The sequence below is a fragment of the Pagrus major genome, chromosome 4 (genome assembly GCF_040436345.1).
Source record: "Pagrus major chromosome 4, Pma_NU_1.0".
Taxonomy (NCBI): Eukaryota; Metazoa; Chordata; class Actinopteri; order Spariformes; family Sparidae; genus Pagrus; species Pagrus major.
The window spans coordinates 4078610-4090503 of NC_133218.1; positions in this window are offsets into that span (position 1 = coordinate 4078610).

An 11894-nucleotide genomic window follows, 5' to 3' on the forward strand; every position below is an offset into this window, starting at 1 on the left:
TCAAAACACTATTTATTTCACACAGAAACTTTGGATATTGATATTTTCATTGCTGAACAGGAAATGCCTCCAGTTTTAATTCCAGAAATCTGGTCAGCTTAACTCAAGAGTCCCAAACTGACCAAAATCCCAAAACATTACAAGTCAATCTAAACCAAAAGCTGATTCTGTCACTCAGATTACAAGCGCAAATGTGGCTGCGAGCTAACTGTAGGCAATCTGCATCAGCAAAACAGGAGAAAGTTGAACAGTGAAGAGATATTCTTCTTACCTCGGCCGACAATCAAACTGTAATGAGAAAAATAATTGCAAGGTGTCTTTGAATGTTTAATGGTTTTATCTGTAAGAGGGCTTTGCTCACAGGTTAGTCATAATAATTTGCCAAGCCAATGCTCGAAGACTGCTTAATGCAGCTTTATGTTTTTACATTTGCCTGATAACAATGAGTTTTTCATCTTACCTCACCTTGCTCTCATCTGTCGTATATCTAGAATAGTAATGTTTACTGACACCTCTTTGACATTGTTTAGTACTGTATATTTTATGTTGTAAATCTGGGCCATAAAAGTTGTTGTCAGGCGATGTTTAGCAAATAAAAATGTGGATAAACTGAATTTAGGGGGGGTTTATCCTTCATTGCACTTGAGTTTTCATGACCCTCAAGGGGACATAGACAGGGATTAATCTGAAGAGCAGTAAAACATGATCTTAATTCATGCTGCAAGAGTCCTCTATATCCAGTTGCTGTGAATTCAAAAGCAGTGAATCTAGTGAACCACAGTTGACATTTCTACTCTTTATGGCCTGATACTGTGATTAAACAGCTCACATGAAGTAGAGCAAGCTGCAGTGATACAGCCATGCCCACTGCAGCTGTCCTCATAACTAGTTTACACATAGTCCAAATAATAGCTTAAAAAATCTTTTCCTGTTTAGAATAATGGTCACTGAAATCCAAATAGACGCAGAGGCCAACATCTGTATCTCTACTCCAGCAGATGATGTCACATGGTGGCTGGAAATCAGAAGATAGGATTAAGTCCTTTAAATTTCAGATCAAGTTGATTAAAATAATCCCAGGGGTGGTGTGTATTGTTATAAAACAAGGGGATGAAGGAGGAGATAAAGCATAGATCCTGTTTTTCAGGATAGGGAGTTGAGGGAGTATCAAACCAAGGTGAAAATCTGCTGATGTTTGCATCACCTTTCACTTCTTGAGGAATATTTGTTGGTATAAAAAGCGACTGCTTATTTGTCCTCAGATGGAGCAGACTTATGAGAGCAAACAAAATAAGTGCTTTATTCTCCATCAGCTTGTGACTAGGCTTTAGGGAGAAGTGAAAAGGGAAGGCTGGCAACACTTCCCTGCTGTGTCACCCAATAGGACAGAGTATTTCACTCAGACCCATAGAACAGCTCCCCCCACTGGCTTGAGTCATCCATGACACATTAATCATGACCACTTCCCCCCATGGGCATGACAGAGCCTCTTTTTGTTTTGTATCTCTGTGGCTGCTCACTTTAACTGTCAGTGTTTTACAATTTTACTTGCAATTATTGATTCTTACCCTCTGCTTCACGGATTGAGTGGAGTGCCTCAGGGCTCACCTCTTGGGACAACAAATTTTTCTTTAAAAATTTGTCATTTTATTTCTCACCTCTTTTCTGTCACAGATATATCACTTAGAAAAATACAATTCTTCCAATGAACTGTGATTATTGTAACTTTTTAGCTTCTGAAAAGCATAAAAGGTTTGAGAAATTCCTTCCACCCACTTCATACAAACCTTTTAACTGGCCTTGGACACAGCACAACACAGTTCAGCAGGGACGCAGAGGAGAGCTCTTGACTGATTCATTGTGTCATTTGTAAATACTGTTGTGTTTCCTGGTGAGAAGTAGGGGGCAGACTAATTATGACTGAGTGAATGAATAAATACACCAATAAATCAAAGTGTAAACAGATTTACTGTATGTAAGCGAGTAACATGTTGAATACACAATGCTTACTACTAAGCAATATAGACAGCAATAACAGCTTCAAAATCATTTGGATGGTACAGTGTCTTGTAATAGTGTGAATGTTTTTACATACATGTTTACTTCAAGATACAGCACACAACATCATTATGATGTAATGAGTTTTGTTTGTGGTTAGCACCTACGTTACATCTGACAGATTGTTACAGACCTGGGATTTGTATTTACGACAGTGGTATTGCACTCAGAAACTGTGGGGGCTGCCAAATTGCACGAATGCCAATTTCTACATAATGCTGCCTTCAATGAACCTGCTTGAACCCCAAAATTACGTGACCTTTGTGCATCAGGTTGCATTCTGCCGATTTTCTTCTTATAAAATAATCGATTTAGTTTTTCCACACTGGGTGCCATTGGTGAAATAAAGTTAAGAATCTATTTAAAGTAGAGCCTGAATGATATTTAATTGATTTTTGTCAATTTTGGGGGGTGTTGCCAATACCAATATTAGGGAGAAAAAAGATATCCATATATCGCCCAATATACTAATTTTTACTAAATTTTTTTCAGGGATCTCTTAAGTGTCCTTATGAAACACTTTGTAATGTAATTGCATATTTTACAGTTTAACAGTAAACTGTATTGTCTTAAATGACATCAGTGTACCAAAACAGTAAACCTTAATGGGAATTTAGTGGTTTGACAAAATTTTGGATGATACCAGTATATCTGTGAAAGGCCAATATCAGTCTGGCTCAGTAGTACACTTAAATAAATCATACATGGAGCAGGTCCAAGATTATTATGCAAGGTCAAATACTTTAGGTGAAGGTAAGATGTATTTTATGTATGAGTGCTAAAAATGAACAAGTCAAGTATTTAATTCTTCTTGGAAACGTTTTGCTTTCTAAAATTATTTTTTTTAAGTAGGAAAACATGATTGTACTCTGGCAAATATTGTGATTTTGGAGCATAGGTTCCAGGGGTAACTCATTATTCATCATTAAAATTAACCAATAATGTGTGTAATTGTATCAGCAAATCACTTTTTAAAATAAAGTTGTATTTTTGTATGGTGGATCTGAGACAAAAACGTCTCACATACTCAAAATGAAGGAAACATATACATTTCTTGCTCCAAATCTTGAGAATGTGTGTTATACAGTAAGTATAGTGATTGCACATGAGATGTTACTAGATTTTTTGTATGAAACATTATATTCATGTAATAAAGCATACGGTAAAGACAACATAGTGTCCAGTGTGACAAATAATCATGGCTTTGGCTTGTAGCTGGTTTTACCAGCCATAATAATGTAATTGCTAACATTTGTTCCTCCACAAGACATATCACCAGTTCACTGATTAGAAACCAAAACATTTATTCCCACATGAAACTCTTTTACTATATGCTCGGCTCTTTATAATGAAGCAATATATTCCAAAGTAGAACCTGCCTGTTAAAGTCAGTTCACATCCACGGGCCAATTATATTATGTACATGCACACAGCCTGGCTCAAACTGACCTCTGGTTCTTTAACAGTCTGTGTTTTTTTTTTTTCTTCCCACAGCCTGTTGCTCCATATTCTGGGAACATATTTCCTCCAGATTAAAGAACAAGGTCATACCAAATCTGAAATCTCTAACATTAAAGAGATATTCACATCATGAATCAAGTAATGGCAAACATGCAGTCGAGGAAATGGCCATTAGATTACCGCATGGAAAGGACGGTGGATTAACTTGCACTTGAAGCAGCTGCTGAGCGTAATATTTCAAACGTTTCTAAATATTTTGAACTCTGCTAAAAGCATCAACCATATGTACAATAAAACACATTCAGGTGTCATTAAGTCTCATGGATGTTTGTATGTTTGAGGACTGTGAGGATGAACAAGACTGGTGCTGCCATTAGTTAATGTCTGGAAGGGAAAAAAGGCCGCTAGTACAGATTAAAAGGAAATCCACTCACACACTGACTCTGTTTTATATTATTTTTACATTTAATCACTAATTATATGCCATACCATCCTTCTCTTCAATACCAACACTCTAATAATATCCAATAGTATCACCAAATCAGCTATTCAGTTCAAATGATTGGTGTGGATTACCAATACTGGCTGACTTGAATGCGATCCCAGCATGATCCTGATCTTATTTAGAACCAGATTAAGAGGCACGCGGCTCAGCTCATAGTAGAGCCGGATGAATCATCTTTAGCGTGGCATTTGGTGCATCCCGAGGATTATTTACACTCTGGATGGAATATCATCCCATCCACTGAAAACAAAGGTTCAGCTCCAGAGATACATTACAACACAAGTTCAGTCAACAAACCATTTATTGAGCAGGTAGGACAGTTATGGTCAACGCAGCAGTGGTTGCAGCTGTGCTGTCTTAATGCGTGTGGTTCACAATGTTGTAAAAAGTACCCAAAAGTCAGGCATGGACTAAAAAAGTAATTTTCTGGCAGTAAATGCACTTTGCACTGACCGACCAACCCAAAGCGTTGTACTGAGGTCCTTGTACTTTACTTGAGTACTTCCCTTTCTGCTACCTTATATTGTTACTCTTCTTTATTTATTTTGTAACTTTAGTTACTAGTTACTTTGCAGATTGCATGCTGCATCAGATCCAAAGTAGTACCCGATAATCAGTATTGAATAATATTCAGCATTTTTTTTTATCAGATTATCAGTAAATTAATTTTAAGATGTGCTTCTTTGGCTCTGATGCAGCATGAAATCCGCAAAGTAACTAGTAACTTAAGTTATAACTAGTTACTAAAAGTATAAAGTAGCCTAGCAGAAAAGGAAGTACTCAAGTAAAGTACAGGTATCTCGGTACATCGCTTTGGTTGGTCGTCGGTACAAACACCGATCTACCAACGCACAGCGTCAGTATTTGACGACCTGTCAATGAGACTCAGCAATCAACTATCTTTCCCCAGAACTACCTTTTACGCCTTCAAGGACAGTACTTGAGTAAATGTACTTTGTTACATTCCATCAGTGGTGGTTCATCGTCTGCGTCCCAGCCTGTGTATTTAAGTTTAAAACTAAGTTTAGTTGGGGCTAATCTAATTCGCCCCAAGTAAAAGGATGACATTTCAATCCTGACCCAGACGTGATGTTTCCTCTAATCTGACACATTTGACCGACATGCATGGGTGTGTTTTTGTGTGTGTGACGGTTATTTGCCCACGGAGACAAACAGCTGCTGTGCACCTGGCCCAGACCCAGGGCTAAGGATGGCAGCAGCACATGGCCTCATGGAGCATTCTCACCTGCCACTGCGCAGCACATAACTTGGTCCAGCAGGAAGCAGCCGGTGTGCACTCAGAGACCCCCATCATACATGTGCTTGCCTGGGCATATTTTCAGGGCCTGGCACAGCTCATCTCACACATGTCAGCATTTTCTTTCCCTGTCTTCACTCTTTTCCTGGATGCTGGTAATCATTGTTCTAATTACCTCTCAGTGTGCAGCTGAAATATCGCAGGGCGCAGCCCGCTGAAACCAGTAGCCTGATTGACGTTAAAAGTCACGGAGAGGACGAGGATGGAGAGGGAAGAGGAGCAGATTCACACTCGCCACCTAAACTGGGATCTATGACAGCCTGAGCTCTTATTAATTTAGGTAATGGTGGATTTTGTTAGATCAGTTAAAAATCCACAGTGCTGACCACTGTCTGAAGGGTTGTTCTTAAAATAGCCAAACCACTAAGAGGTTATCCAGTAAAACACATTCTCTTGACCATTATCCAGATTTCTTAAGATTCAAAGATTTATTTGTCACACGCACACAATACATAGTGGTTAGCTGTCATTTCCACTGAATGTGTTAAGTGGGAAGGCAAGTTTATAGCACAATTCAGACACAAGGCAACTCAAAGTGCTTTACAGAGGCATAAATATTACATTAAAAGACATCAAGAATTGCATTGAAAATACATTAAAAACAAGTAGGAAGACATCAAGGAACAAAACATTAAAACAAGTTAAGAAATAGGAAAGTAAGCTAAAATAGAATAGGTTTAAAAGAGACAAGACTAGAAAATAAAAGTAACAGTGCAGTTCAAAGCCTTGAAATTGCTTCAGTGAAAGGCTGTGGCTGTGGTAGTAAAAGAAAAGGAAAACAAAATACACGCGATTTGTTTGAAAAGGAAATAATAAAAGATATGATGAGAAAAATATGAAACAGAAAAGAGAAAAGCAAAAGTATGCACAATGCTAACAGAATCTAAGTAAGTAATAAAATAATTAATTATTGATCAAAATGAGACCAGAGAGAGTAAATATGGATATTGTGAGACATAAAGTTTGAGAAATAGAGCTTAAGTCACAATCTAGTTATATAATTATAACCAGAGACGTCTACGTAAACTCCTATTCCATGTAGTGAATTGAAAACAATACAAGACAATATATACAATAATCTTTGTCTTTTTGTAAATATATGTTTACTCTGACTTTAGTACCAGTGACACGTTTCAAACAAGTTGGGACGGGGACAACAAAAGCAGCCCAGCTTTCAGTATAAAATGTTTGCAGTTTCTGCAAATCATTGATATGTTCACATTTGTACGTGTCATGGGGCTACGTACCATATTGACATTTCAATGCATGTCACATCACATTCAAATGACATATTTTCGACCTGACTAAGCGAGAAAGGCTTGTGACTGCAGTTCAAGCCTGCGTTTCAACATTTTTAAGTGTGAAACCACTGGATTTTGTAAAAGAGACTATAAGTGACAATTGGCATGCTTGTGGCAAAATAGATCTCTTTCAAACCCTAACCAAGTGGATTTTGTAGTGAACCTAACCAGACCATAAGCACAGTGTTATATCCATGGTTTGCAGAGATGCACCTTGCCAAAATGTATTCTGGCGACTGGGTTGACAAAAGACTGGGAGAGTTGTGGAATCATCAAAAAAACCTGTTTGTAACAGTCCACAGGTAAACAGGTTCATTGGTAACAGGTGATAGTATCATGATTGGGTATGAAAGGGGTATCCTCTTTTACATGCAACGACGGGGCGAGGAACACTTCACAAACTGTTTTGGAATTGAGGTTGAAAATGCACATCCACAAATATCTTGCAGGTGCTGGCAAACAAGTGTGCAATCACAGGAAGATGTCATCCATGATCAGAATGTTGTTAGCATTGTAAACAAGAGGGAGTTTGTGGGTGTGTGAGCATTTTCCTTTTCCTGCTGAACTGAAACTTAACCCTAATGATAATTGATGGATAATGCCGCTCGACGCGTTTAAAGTTTAGTACATGAGGAATCCAGGGCGCATACCCTCAGGCACATAGTTGAAGGTTAGTGATTTTGAAATGTGTTCACCATATGTGATAAAGACAAATCAGGGAAAAGTATACAAACACTTAGGTAACACAATCAGAAACAGTTCAACAAAGGTGGGACATATTAAGTGAAATGCAGTTGTGTTAGAGGTCTGGCAATCATCACTTTGATATGAGAGTTTTCAAAGCAACATGAGCCCCAAATTCTCTGTGACCAAACAGCAGGTGCGTCTTTGTAAAATTGTTTCATATATCAAGAGGAACAATCAGCTTTGATGAGCCTCTATTTTACCACAAACTCAGACCATGAATTCCAACTATGCTGTGGAGAGACAGGGGGATAAATCTTGACAGGATATGCCAAATAAAGTCAGACTGCATCAACAAGGGGGAGCAGAATCGTGAGCTGAAAGTAACCAGCAGGGATGTGAGACATGCTACCACTACACTACTAAACAGCATCAAACCAAACACGACCCAGCTCTGTTAGCAATGTTGATTTCATTACATCAAAGGTAAAGTCCTTATTCCTGGAGAAATTATTCTCTTACATATTTATCAACACCATGTAGGTCTTTTGGGACTGTAAGAACTACATATATCATGCAGTATGCAATATTTAACTGACATACTGTATAGGTACGACTGATGCTGCTTTGAAACAGCAACATACGTGAATGTACGGGTGTTTACAGGCACATCAAACACTTGAACAAACCCTCGAAAGAATGGAATTGTGCAAATAGAAACCTAAAGGCAAACCTTTTTTTTCTTGCTTTCTTTTGTTAAAGGATAAGTTCCTAAATTGATTTGAAAAGATGTTATTTACACCATTTTTGAAGCTGAAATCTTCACTGTAGCTGATAAGTCAAAGCGTTAAAGTGCGCCCTGTCTGAAGTGGGTGCATGCAACCCAGTTGCCAGATTAAATGTTAACTAGTTTAGCTAGAGTTTTGTTCGTTAAGTTAAAACTGAATATTTCTTTACGTCGCAAGTGTAGGTTGAATTTTCTATTTCTCTTTTGTCACAACACTGTGCTTATGCTCTGTTTAAGGTTACACACGAAACCACTTGGTTAGCGTTAGGAAAAAAAACATGGTTTGGCTTAAAACACCTGTTTTGGTCGCCATGATCACAGAAGGAGATGGCCCGACTTCCTGTGAAAAACAGCCAGTTTTGGTCGCCACAAAACAACTGGAAACATCTGCAGGTCTCCTTAATAAAACACCCAGCTTTGTCTTGTTGAGTTGTAATAATGTCATCACCATCCCCTCCACCTCCTCATTTGACAGTCGGCTAATAAGTATATAATGTGAATGTGATATGCCACATTCGGTACAAATGTCAACCTCGGACGTATCAGTGGTTTGCAGAAACATTGACTGCTAACATTATATCCTGGCATTATGTACTTTGTTTTTTAATGTTTTTAATCAAGTCCCCATCTACTTCAGTTGTTCAGGAAAAAGCTGCAATGCTGTTCTGCTGAGAAGCTCCAGAAATGTGTTGTGGACTATGAAACTTTGGGGGTGAATAGATAATGACTGAATTTTTATTTTTGGGTGAATTTACCCGGTGAGTTGTTTTCCTAATTTGGTGGATTAGTGTTTTAGTTGTAATGCAGACTGAAAAGAAGGAGAGTGTGTCAATGTGGATTTTTCTCCTGGCTTTTGTCTCTTCAGGAAAGACATCACTCTTCTTTTTAAAGGTTAGTCAGTGACAGCAGCATATAGGTGTGCTTAAAATGTCAATGGTTTCTAATGAAAGGAATAGAAATTCAAATCAAAGCCATTAAGCCCTACAGCTCTTGGTTGGCTGAATCTGTTCACCCTGTTACGGTTCATATGCACAATTCAGTGGTTGTGCTTCTTTCACAGGCAGGCGTGAGTGATTCCATCTCCGGTTCATTTCTGATTATGGACAATTCTTACACTCTAAAGACACACATGTACATTCAAGTGCAATACTAGAGAAAAAGGCGTTTACAGGCGGATAATAGGTTGAGAGAAAGGTGTAATTTGTCAAATCTGGCATTTCAAACGAATTGACATAAGAGGATAACGCAGTCTCGAGAGTCTGCTGCCCATCTTCACTTAGACTCCATCTTGTGAAGGCAAAAGGCTTCATCCCAGCAGGAGCCCTCTGCTTGGAGGCGCTGGGCTACCAAACCGAGCAGCGTAAACATCGGCTTCAAAACGAATACTCGATGCTGTGTGGATTTTGTGGTGGTGCCCCACTTTGAGTTATAGCCATTGAAATATGTTTAAAGCGGCCAACTGTGGAGGCACTTGAATGTTTTTTCTGCTCCATGAGTAAATATTTAGAGATTTTGTGGGAACCCTGTTGATACATTCTAAATCAAAATATGCTGCGGTAATTGTGACACCAAAGAGTGAAGTGTGTAAAAATTAGAGGCCGATTTAAAAAGATGAGCTGTGCAACCCCTCGACCATTCACAGCGTTGTACAGAACCCAATCAATTTTGCAAGCCCATGTTGACACCCTCTTGTCCTCTCTCCAGATGGGGCTGGTTTGTTTTATACTGCTGCCCTGAATGGATGGCTTTCTATCGCTCGTAATGAGCACCATTGAGATGAGGTGAAGTCACTTAAGGGGCTGTCTGGCCAACACATGCAGTCTTCCCAAGATGTACGACCGCAAGCTGCCTTCCTCCTGGCTCACCTCCCACCTCTCCCCCCTCCAGCCCCGGCCCTTGTGGTTAAGGGCCTTCTTCCTGCCAGAGGAGGTCCACTGTTGTTATTGGAATTGCCACGGCCACTTATAGAGGCTCTCTCAATCAACAGGGACTGCAACTCTTTAAATGGGGCTCGGAGATCACTGGAAAATACAAAACAAGAAGCAGCACCTAGTCTTGCATGCGCCACGCTCTCTCAGTCCAGAAAAATGCATTCAATTTGACCTGACAAATAGGCTAGAGGTTTCCTTAAGTGTTTCATTTTGATAGTAGGTGGCCAATTTTACTCGCATAGCTTCCTTGCTTATCCCCCCATTTCCAGCCTAAGCAGGAACTTGTGGCCACATGGGTGTAGCGTAATGTTTTATCCATGATGGATGATCATACGCCTCCACCAGGGAGGTGGGCAGCGGGCTCGGCACAATGTAAGAGTGTATACTACAGCCACGCTGCCCAGACTGACAATGAAATGGAGAGTGCCATATTGCAATAATGGGAAAAGGGGAGAGAGGAAATAAGAGAGGGAGGGAGGAGAAATATACAGCACTCCAACAGGGAAGCAAAATACCACAATCTGTTCTGGCAGAACAGATTGAAACGATTACAGCGAGAGGAATATTCAGTTTTGGGATTTTTTTCCCTCCACTCCACCTCATCTGTCATGAAGTGCGTGAATGCTCTGACCAGACTGAGAGAGAGAGAGTGGTGGCACAACAGTCACTGCCAAAACATGCCTTTATGTTTGCAGCATCTTGGATCCATCTTGGTTTTTTGGAATTACATGTGTGAGGAGAGCAATGACTGACGATAAAAGGTTAGTACGTAGAAAATACCACACGGAGACAGAAAACAGCTATTAGAGATTATGTGTGTGTCAATCTTCTATATGGTTGTTAGTTATCGAGCTTTTCTAAAGAACTTAGAAAAATGGTTAAACACATTTTTTGTGTTAAGTTAAACTGATATATTTTGGTGTTGTATGTATATACTTTATTTTAATTAATGGGTTTTTTTTGTATCTCTGAATATTTTGTATCTTTTATGCCATTTTAAACTGTTACTTGACATCACTGTAAATGATGGCTGGCCCTCAATGATTTTCATGTTTAAAAAAAGGTAATAATAACAATAATAATAATTGAAAGTTAAGATGTGATCACCTGTTATTATGTGATCATGTGAAGAATGGAGTCTCCTTAATGTGCAATCAAATCTCAAGAATAAATATTGGTATTGTACGTTTCTGCTGACCACAGATATAGTGAAAATATATTTATATTTGATGCATCGAAATATTACGTTTCCTTATGTTGGATTTTCAGTTTCATCTCTTGACAGTGCTGTGTTTATGGTCTGATTCTGTTTAGGCACAGAAACCACTTGGTAAGCGTTAGGAAAAGATGCTATTTTGGCTTAAAACGCCCGTTTTAGTCACCACTAACACAGCTTGAAATTCTCCTGATGTTAAGATGTCCAGTTGCTGTTCATGCAACCTGAGCTTGATGACGACAATGCCAACTTTTTATTAATGTACACGGACTTGGTGAAAGATTTTAAGTTGGACCTTATATTGAGAAATTTGTTTAACTGCTGTTTCTAAGGTCAAGGTCAGCAATTATCAGCTGTTTTTATTATCAGCTAAGAATTAAAGTACAATCAGACTTCAGAGCCCTTGTAAAGCAAACATAAAGTTACTTTTAACAATATCATAACTTTTCCATAAATATCTTAATTGCACTTTGTTGAAGTAATCCCCCTCTGTAAAATGGTTGTTTATTGAGTTGCTATCTGCATTAATATTATGTATAATTTAAGAACAAATGGACACATTTACTGAGATGGTGTGTTTGAAAATAGTAATAAACTACTATTTTGGTGCATTTTTGAGAGTATGTTTATCTT